The sequence below is a fragment of the Peromyscus californicus genome, unplaced genomic scaffold (genome assembly GCF_007827085.1).
Source record: "Peromyscus californicus insignis strain IS unplaced genomic scaffold, ASM782708v3 Scaffold_21__1_contigs__length_65335640, whole genome shotgun sequence".
Classification (NCBI taxonomy): Eukaryota; Metazoa; Chordata; class Mammalia; order Rodentia; family Cricetidae; genus Peromyscus; species Peromyscus californicus.
The window spans coordinates 16,634,771-16,645,316 of NW_026294514.1; the positions used below are offsets into that span (position 1 = coordinate 16,634,771).

General features: G+C 46.1%; 1 long non-coding RNA gene across 1 annotated transcript; it reads right to left on the reverse strand.

Annotated features, from left to right (window-relative positions):
* Window positions 1–1,536: 1,536 nt before the first annotated feature.
* LOC128117319 (uncharacterized) lies at window positions 1,537–10,232 on the reverse strand. The gene is made up of 3 exons (XR_008220788.1): window positions 10,106–10,232; window positions 4,957–5,062; window positions 1,537–2,482 (listed from the first exon to the last, which is right to left on the reverse strand). It is a non-coding gene; the product is annotated as an uncharacterized LOC128117319 (long non-coding RNA).
* Window positions 10,233–10,546: the final 314 nt, after the last annotated feature.

The following is a 10,546-nucleotide window of genomic DNA, read 5'->3' on the forward strand; positions in this document are numbered from 1 at the left end:
AGTTGGACTGAATGCATTTTTGCATTATGAAATGGCGACAAGCCTTTGGGAGGCAGGGAGTGGAATGTGGTGGTTTGAAAGAAAATGGCCCCCAAAAGAGTGGCATTATTAGGAGGTATGGCTTTGTTGGAGTAGGTATGGACTTGTTAGAGGACATATGTCACTGTGGAGGTGTGTTTTGAGGTCTCTTATGTGCTCAAGATACCTCCCGGTGTCTTAGATCACTTCCTGTTGCCTTCTGATCAAGATGTAGCCAGCACCATGTCTGCCTGCACACCACCATGCTCCCTGCCATGATGACAGTGGACTGAACCTCTAAACTGTAAGCTGCCACCTCAATTAAATGTTTTCCTTATAAGAGTTACCATCATCATGGTGTCTTTTCACAGCTATAGAAACCCTGACTAAGACACATAGTAAATGCTGAGCCAGCCACATCTGGAAACTGAGACCCTTTCTCAGGAAAGGAAGCATCTGGGGACAGCACCCTGTGGAGAAGTCAGATCACCACTTTGTGTCTGTGGTTCACACTGAGCACGTGCCAAACTCACGGGTCAGTCTCACAGGTGACTAGGCCCACCCACAACACCTCAGGCACAGAGTCCCGGTGGATCCAGACTTGGCGTCTACCTTCCTGGCAAGTCCCCAGGTGACCATGACGGCAGAGACCACCAGTTCCACATAGCCAGATTTTAAGGACCCTGATTTTAGCTAAACCATTCACCTGTTTTTCAAGGTCATCTGGGCAGAAGGGTCACATGAGGTGTGGGTACACAACAGGAAGGGCTCAGAGGTAAGCAGGCCGACTGGAAAGACGTGTGCAGAGAAATCCTTGGAGAAACACACAAAGGATATCAGCTCATATTCACGCGGCACGTTGTGATTTATTTCGTTTAAGCCATACAACAGTCCAAACGTCAGGGGGTCATCCGGGCGGCCGTGGCGCACGCCTTTAATCCCAGCACTCGGGAGGCAGAGCCAGGCTGATCTCTGTGAGTTCCAGGCCAGCCTGGTCTACAAAGTGAGATCCAGGACAGGCACCAAAGCTACACAGAGAAACCCTGTCTCGAAAAAACCAAACAAACAAACCAAAACAACAAACTTCAGGGGTCTTCGAGGGTGGGAGAGAGCGGGTCCAACTCAGACTGCACCAAGAGGGGGCTGCAGTCGAGGACCAGGGCAGGGGGCAGAGGGTGGAAATCACTAAAGAAACATCAGGGGGTAGGAGGATTCTGGGAAGCAGGCAGAACATGTTTCTTGCTGAAGACAGGCTGGGTGATGAGAGAGAGTGACCCAATCAATACCTGATCAATATTTAGTGTGACAAGATGTGGAGCATATGAAGGTTTTGCTAAATTGACTTAGCAGGTGTGATGCTGGAAACAGGGAAAGACAGACAGGGGACCAAGTGACTCAGTGACTAGCCAGGGTGGAGGCAGGAGGCAGGTGCTGTCTTACACCACAAGTCCCTTCTGCAGGGCTTTCTCCTCAAAACAACAAAACGAGAGCCCGTATGGTTATTGAGTCCAGTTGAGTCCAGTTGAGCCCAGTCTCTCACCCATCCCAGAAGACTCCGAAGCTGGTTCCTAAACCTGCTCACCCTTAAAAAAGTCTGATGCTCTGTTAGAAGCCAGCCTCATTCCCTGGTTTTGTTTGTCTGTTTTTAAGACAGTAGTATGGATCCCTGCCTGGCCTAGAACTTCCTATGTAGCCCAGGATAGCCTCAAACCTGTGATTATCCTCCTACCTCTGTCTCCTTGCCTTCCGTGGGATTACAGGTATGGGCCACACACCGGCTCAGTTTTGTTTTTTTTAACATTTCCCTGTAGACATACTTGTCCCATGTCCAAATTGTCCCTTCTTAGGAGGACACCAGTCACATTGGATGAAGAGGCCGACTCTACTTCCATACCACCTCATCTCAACTAATGACACCCATGACCTTGTTTCTAAAAAGATCTCATTCTGAGTACTGAGAATTTAACATAACAATTTAGCGGGATTGGGGTCTGATCTAACCCCTAACAGGGAATAGGTTAGTAGGTTAGTCTTCCTAAAACTGAAGACATGAAAAATAGCCTCCTTGGGCAAGACTAGCCCACCACATGATATATACTAAATAAGAAGCTCCACCTCCATCGTGGCTTTGGAATCAGCTGTGGGAAAGCAGGAACAGCATCAGTAGGGCGCCGTCTCTTTCTCAGACTCTCCACTCCCACTTTGTGCTCCTCCTTCTCATTTATCTACCATTCACCTGTAAGGCAAGAATGCAGAGCTTCAGGAGGAAACAGTCTTGGGGCCTGCCATTCACCGGTGTAGGAACCTCTTCCCACTGAACAGCGTTTGAATAAAAGGTCGGAGTAGGACGCATGTGAAGCGTCTCTTAAAAACTAAAGGTGCTGGTTTCTGAATCAAACTGCCCAGAAGGGGCATTGCTAGAAGTCTTCCATCTCTTTCCATCTCTCTTTGTGGAACAGGCCACCTGTAAAAAGTTGAAAAATCAGAATCATGTAAGGTGGGAAGAACAACTGTCTTTGGATACAGAAAGCAGCATCTTTACGTCAACTGCAGGGAACAGCTGGGAACATCTGGAGAATGCCCTTCCACAGGCAGTGCAGCATCCACTGTGGTAGGGTCCCTATCATGCTTACTTAGAGGAGGGATGATGAAGAGTCTTAGCTGTGGACACCCCATTTCCTCCTTCCTCCAATCACTGCGTGTTGAACTCATGGGATGTGCCAGGCTTTGTGGAAACAAGGAGTTAGGAAGTCGGGCGGGTTTAGCATGTTCCCCCCTTCATGCAGTTCTGAGCCCTTCCACAAGCACGCTTCTGTACGAGTTGGTTTCTCGATAATATGAAAACAGAAAACTGAATTTTCCTGAAGAGTTCAGTTCAGTTCCACCCAATACTATGTTTGGGGATAGAAGCCTAGAGCAAAAGAAAGGGGTGGAATCCGATGGTGATTTAGATGGGACTTTATCGTAGAGAAAGGGAACAGGCCGGAGAAGGCAGGTGTGTAAAGACAGGTCAGTGTTCAACAGAAGCACAAGCACCTGCAGAGTGGTGGTACCTTGGTACTGTGGATTGTCTGGGGAAAGCCCCAAGGCTGTGGTGCACACTGTTGATTCCCAGCCTTGAAGGAAGAAAGACTTCTTACGTAAAGAACTGAGGAAGAGTAGTCCAGTGCCCAGTAGAAGGTCTGGTGGGCATCTGTGAGGATTCCCAGGTTCTTTTGTCCAGAACAAGAAACGAGACAGAATGGAGAGCCCTTCCAAGGAAGGAGGTGAGCCAGAATTGACACAGAAGGAAGTTCAAAGTTCCTGGTGCTCTGAAGACTGAGAGCTTCGCGGATTGTTTGTTCAGCATACCTTTTCTGACCAGGCTCTGTCACCTTGCCACCCTAGCTGGGAGGGATTTCCAAGCTGTTTTCTTTTATAGTCTGAGTTTGACTTCACTGTCTGTTGGCTCTCCAGCCATAGGACAGTCCTAGCCAAAGGTGCAGCAGGAGAGAAGGATCAGGACATGAACGACAGGCTGGTAGGAAAGACCATGGCAGTGTTCCTCAGTGCTATGTCCACTGTCTCCTTGCCTGGTGACCCTTCCTTAGGAACTGATGGTTGCAGTTCAGCAGGGAGTCTGAGAACACCTAAGCTCCAAGAGCCCCCAGAACACCTCAGAAAAGTCAGTAATCGAAAACTAAACTAATGGCATGGGTCAACGCATTACCAGATGTCCTGGACATCTGCCACTCCAAGACCAATATTCAGGACGCAAGAATTGAAAGGAAGGAATCAGGCTTATTAAGGCAATCTTGAAACGACAGAGGGGTTACTGCCTCAAAGCTGCACTGTAGGGAACTTATGGGTGCAGAGGTTTTTATAGGAAGAGAAAAGCAATGGGCAGGAACAATGGGGGTGGGGCTCTGCACATATTTGGGGCAGAGACATACTCATAGAACTAAAGCACAGTGTTATCCAAGTCATTACATGTTCTGGGTTCCATAAATCCAAAGAAAAGATTTAGTAACATCTTAACCAGCAAGGTAGGGCTTTTTTTTTTCTTCAGCAAAAGGATTAAGGCAGGATAAGAACTGAAGGGGGGCTGAAGAGTTGGCTCAGCAGCTAAGAGCACTTGCTGCTCCTATAGAGGACCTGGGATTGATTTCCAGCACCCACATGGTGGCTCATAACCATGTGTAACTCCAGTCCCGGAGACCCAGCGCCTCTTCTGACCTCCATGAACACCAGTCACACATGCGGTACACATCCATACATGCAGGCGAAATATTCATACACATAAAAACAGTAGGATAAGTAAATCTAAAAAAAAGTTTTTTAAAAAGAACCTTATGGAACCCCGCCAAGGACAGCTCCCCTCCAAAGCTGCCCTGTTACAGGGGTGGGGACAAAGAACATGTCATCTAAGAAGACAGCAACTGTTCCGCTCGGCACAAATGTTACTTCATGGGAAACTCAGTAGCCAAGTTCTGAAAATTTTCATAGAAATTAGTAACATAAGTATACGCACAGGTATATAAATATTTGGACATGCGAAAACACAAACGTGTGTATACATATACATTCGATTTCAGGTAAGTAGAAAATAGATGATAGATAGATAGATAGATAGATAGATAGATAGATAGATAGATAGATGATAGATAGATAGATAGATAGATAGATAGATAGATAGATAGATTAGATAGACAGATCAGACAGATAGACAGAGAGATGATAGACAGATAGAGAGATAGACAGATATACAGATGATAGACAGACAGACAGATAAATAGATGATAGATTAGACAGACAAATCAGACAGATAGACAGAGAAATAGACAGACAGATGATAGACAGACCAACAGATAGATAAGATAGATAGATAGATAGATAGATAGATAGATAGATAGATAGATAGACAGACAGACAGACAGAATGATTAGCTTACAGACTTACATAAGAGTGTGATAAGTCCCTGGTTCAAATCTTGGGTTGTCGACTCCAAAGCTGAGTTTCTGAAAGACCAGGTGTGGATAAGGGGAATCACACAGGCTGTGGAGAGCTACAGAGAGAGAGCAAAGAGAGCCGAGAAATAACTAACCGAGAGAAGGGCTCAGCACTCCAGGGATAAGGCACGCTAGAAGAAGAGCGTTTTTAAGTGTTTGGGAAAGTCAATGCATACAGATGCCGTGACATCTGAGAACTGGCAGGAACAGGAGGCAAGATCTGAATTGCTTTGGCACCAAACGAAACCAGAAAATAAAAAGTGATGAAAATACTCAGAGCCACCACAACTGCTGACATTAAATCCTAGTTAATAGCACTCAATGGTGGTGGCTTCACATAAGCAAAGTGAGCAACTTGTTACCAACTAAAGAGAAACACTAACCCAAAATGAGAAGAGGAATCCAACTGGGTATACCAGCTCATCCGTGTGGTCTCAGCTCTCAAGAGGCTGACACAAGAGAATCACCTGTGAGTTCAAGGCTACTTACTTTAGGCCACGTTGTGAATTCTTAGTGATGTAAATATACACACAGGCTGATGTAAATATACACACAGGCTAATGTAAATATACACACAGTGAGGCTCTGTCTTAAAAACCCAAAGAAAGAGAGAGCGAGGGAGCAGGAGCGAGATGGAACTCATCCCCAGTTCTTCCTGCCAGCCACCATTTCCTTCCTATCAATAACTGAAACATCCTCCAGGCATATTAGAGAGCCTAGAAGTCGAGCTTTGCCCTGAGGACTGCCACGGGTGAGCATTTGCATATGTCAAAGGAAGTGGTGTTCCCACCGTTTCTACCTGCCTCCCCTCTTCCCTAGAGACAACCTCAGCTTTGAAAAACATCGCCTTACATTCCCTGCTCACACATCTTGCGTGCTGTTCTGCAGGTGAGATGGCAAACACAGGCCTGCATGCAGTCTGTGTGTGCATGCTTGTGTATGTGTGTACATGTGTGCATAGAGGTCTGTGACCGGTTGGGTTTACACTACTGAGGGAAAGGTAGGGCATGGTTAGGAAGGAGAAAATAAAAGAGTGTTGGGAGAAAAGTAAACAGAAATTTGATTCTGGATGTAACCATTCAAGTACATTTCTTTCAAAGCCATCAGCTTTTTTGGGGGGAGGGGGACTGGTGAGGGGAGCTGAGATATGGTTCCTTGTGCTGTTGCCTTGGCTATCCTGGAACTCGCTCCGTAGACCAGGCTGGTAGATCCACCTGCCTCTGCCTCCTGAGTCCTGGGATTAAAGGTGTGTGCCACCACCGCTGGGACCCATGCAGCTATTTTTAAAGTTCTACTTTAAGAGAATTGTTAAACTGCAAATACATTTTCTTTTCAACAATCAATAGAAAGGCTACTGATTCAGATGTGTGATACAAAGCCATTAAAGCTACAGACGCAGCCGGCCACCCTTTATTGTGTGCGACTGTGCCTTATCAGACCTTCACAGTCATTAGACATACCCTTACCATTTCAGTGGAAACGAAGCCCAGAGGGGTGAGTGAGAATAGCTCACAGGAGCTACAGGATAAGTGTAGCTCAGACATATAAACATCAGGTAGCAAGGGTTCACTGAGCTTGATTCATGGGAAATAAGAGGGGAAATGATTCGAACCCATCTTTAGCGCTGTGAAAGGGGAATCTGAGGAGTCTGCCTATTGTTTCCACGTCTGTAAATCATCAGCTGCAGGGAGACAGTCAACGCAATCTTTCATTCACAGCAGTTCTTGGGAGGGGAGAGGGTGAGAAGGAACAGCGTGCTAGACACCTATGAAAACACAATGTTCTTTAGTCTGGTTTCTGAGCCTCCCCACCATGGACAGGATCACAAACGTTGAGTTCTCCCTTAAGATTTCTAAGTGTTTTGTCGCTCTCCTGGGTGAAAGAGTTATGTCTGTGAACCATTTTTAAAGGCTTTGCCTTCCTTTTTCTTACGAATCACATGCTTGGGTCAAAAGGTTCATTTGGCCCTCTTGCCAAACACCTGTGTGGAAAATCTATTTGCATACCTGACAGGCGCTGAGCACTGGACAATGGACCTGCCCGAGCTTACTCTGCAGTATTAAGGAGTGAACAATAGTGATGACCGTGGTGCAGGCTGAGAGTTCAACAACAGATTTCTGACAAACTAACCAGAAGTCCAAGGCTACGAACTTCTCAGCACTTCCAGCATCCATGGGGGTGTAAATGTTTGATCAGTGCCAAATCCCTGTAGACAGCCTGGTCTACACAGTGAGTTCCAGGACAGCCAGAACCACACAGGAAAACCCTGTCTTGAAAACCAGAGAGAGAGACTATGAGGCCAAGCATGGTGTGGTACTATAAATCTTTGATCCCAGCACGCAGATCTCTACAGGACTAACCTGGTCTACATTTTGAGTCCCAGGCCAGCTCCACGATGAGACCCTTCCTCAAAAGAAAAAAGAAAGAAAGGAAATAGTGTGGGAGTCAGGTGAGATGGCTCAGTGCGTCCGCACTGGGGCTGACAACCTAAGTTTGATCCCTGTCTCACAAGGGGTCCAGAGAGAATTGACTCCGGAGAGCTGTCCTCTGACCTACACATGTATCGTGGCATGTGTGAGTCTTCAGGGGGCGCGAATGCACACACACAAATAAACAAAAACAATTTTTTGAAAGAAACAGTGAGGGTCAGAAAAAAGCATTTCTATCTAACGAAGAGGAAAATGCATGCATATGTATAAATAAAGTACTCACATCCATTAGGTGTGAACTTCTCAATTACGAAGAAATCACGCATAGAAGATAAAAGGTTAAGAAACATTTCATTTTCTTTTTTTTTTAAATAGTATTTTCTTTCTTTTTTTAAACATTTATTTATTATGTGTAGAGTGTTCTGTCGGCACACCAGAAGAGGGCGCCAGATCTCATTACAGATGGTTATGAGCCACCATGTGGTTGCTGGGAATTGAACTCAGTATCTCTGGAAGAGTAGCTAGTGCTCTTAACCGCTGAGCCATCTCTCCAGCCCAGAACATTTCATTTTCAATGTGGAATGTTCACTGGGCATGTCCAAGTGTAGGACTTTATGCTTATTATGTATTTCTTCGTGTGCATTTCTAATTTTTACTGTGTGTATGTTTATTTTCCTTATAAAATTACCACTTTTACATGCATTTAAACATCCCTATGTCTAGTTCTCTTCAGATCTGGTAATTTTTTTCTAAATATTGACAGACATCTTTACATGAAATACTGATTAATTTATTTAAAAAAATACATTACTAGTGTTAAGTGAATGATGATATAAAAGGAGTTATTTGAAATGAATAGAATTACCAAACTCATATTTATGTAACATAACAAATTTCTGACTGTATCCTACTCTGTAAAAGATTGGGAATATGGAGTAACATCACATTAATGAAAAAATTCTCTAGGCCAATATTTTTCCACTCTGAAAGAACTTTGAGGAACAGCATTTCACATTATAGCTGAAATGCACCATAGTGAAAAATAGTCAAGTACCGAATTTTTCAAGTTATCTGGTCATACAAGAGGACTGGCAGCCAGGCGGTGGTGGTGCATGCCTGCAATCCCAGCACTCAGAGACAGATGGATCTCTGAGTTCGAGGCCAGCCTGGTCTACAGATGAGTTGCAGGACAGCTAGGGCTACACAGAGAAACCCTGCCTCGAAAAGCCAAGGGGCGGGGGGGGGGGGGGGGGGGGGGGGGGGGGCCTGAGAAAGCATCATTACTTTCAACTTGGTTTTTAGAAAAGTTCTACTCAAATACATTCTACTCAAATGGATGAATTTTACGGCAGACAAAATATAGGTCAATAAAGCCGATAAAGGTTCTGCTGGAGTCATTTACTCATTACTATCTTCACAACATCCCTAATTTATAGGTGGGATAGCCTGCTGTGGTTTCATGAGTAACTTAGCCAGAGGAGAGAGAGGAAAAAACAAAACACAAAAACAAGCTCCAAATGAAAAGTCCAGATCTTTATCTGGTCTAATCTTCTTGTCCACGGGGCTTTGGTATTAAAGGTCTAAATCTCTTCCCATCGCCTGTAATTCTCCAAGAGGTGATTAAGCCACGAACAATAATTTTCGAGACCAGGGGTCAGAAGTAAAGTGCACAGTCTCAGTGGCTCCTGTGCCCACATCCAGTTAAGCATTAACTGCAGCGCACAGACAGGGGCGTTGTCTTTTCCCCACACTTCTCTGTCTCCCACGACACACCCTCTCCTCTCCCACGGCCACCTCCTGACCCAAGGTGCAAAATGTTATTAAACACCAACCTCCCCCCGGAAGTTCGAGCCAAGGAGAGAGCAAACCGTTGCGACAACAACATTTTGCAAACACTGTACAGGTTGTGTAGCTGGCCACAGTGCAGTGGCCATGTTAGAATGTAGTACTGTCAGCAGACAGAGCCCTCCACTAAGGTACTTCTCAAAAGTGCTTCTGCATTGCTCCCCTTAGCAGCGGGTTAAAATGCAGATTTGGGAGCTGGGCAGTGTTATGTCCAGTTCAAGGGGACCCCCGCCCCCCCCCCCCCCCCCCCCCCCCCCCCCCGCAAAAGGCCACCACAGAGACCAAATCCCGCATGTAAAAGCAAAGAGCCTTTATTTTTCAAGCTCCAAGCTTGGTCTCTCTGTCTGTCCGATGCAGCAGTGAGAGCAGAGAGCCCTGAGCTGAGGCAGGGTAGAGTTTTTTTTTTTTTTATCATAGCAGAGGTTGGGGTGAGGGGATTTCCGGGGTTCAGGAACCTGATTGGCTGACAATTGTCTAGGGGTATCTGTAAAACAGAAATAGGTGTGTGCTAGACTCACGGACATTGGCCACCTTATCTAATGGTTGGAATGATTGGGGTGTCAGGTACTTCCCCTTAGATGCAGGCCCTCCCTGGGTGGGGTCAGCTTATGGCTTTCCCTGGGTCTGGGTGCTGCCTGCCAGTAAGCCTGTGACAGAAGCTGTGTCTGGGCCTCTAAGCCTGTCATGGCAGCTGTGTGGTCAAGCTGTTTTGGGGCCCCTCTATAGGTAGATGGCTCAGGCAGTAAAGCGTTTGTTCTGAAAGCATGGAGACCCGAGATTGAATCCCTAACACCCATGTAAAAAATAATCCAGGCACAGCAATACCTTCCTGGAATTCCGGTGCTGGGGAGATATGACAGCAGCAGGGTCTTCAAGGCTCTCTGGTCAGTCTAGCCAAAGCACGAAGCTCCGGGTTCAGCTTGAGATCCTGACCCATGAAAATATGACAGTGAGTTCTAATGGTTTAAATAAAAATGGCCCCCATAGGTTCATAGGGAGTGAGTGGCACTATTAGGAGGCGTGGGCTTGTTGGAGTGGGTGTGGCCTTGTTGGCGGAAGTGTGTCTCTGGGGGTGACTCTTGAGGTTTCAGATGCTCAAGCCAGGCCCAGTGTCACTCTCTCTTCCTGCTGCCTGTGGATCCAGATGTAGAACTCTCAGCCCCTCTCCAGCACCATGTCTGCCTGCATGCCACCATACTTCCTGCCATGATGATAATGGACTAAATCTCTGAACTGTAAGCCAGCCCAATTACGTTTTCCTTTATA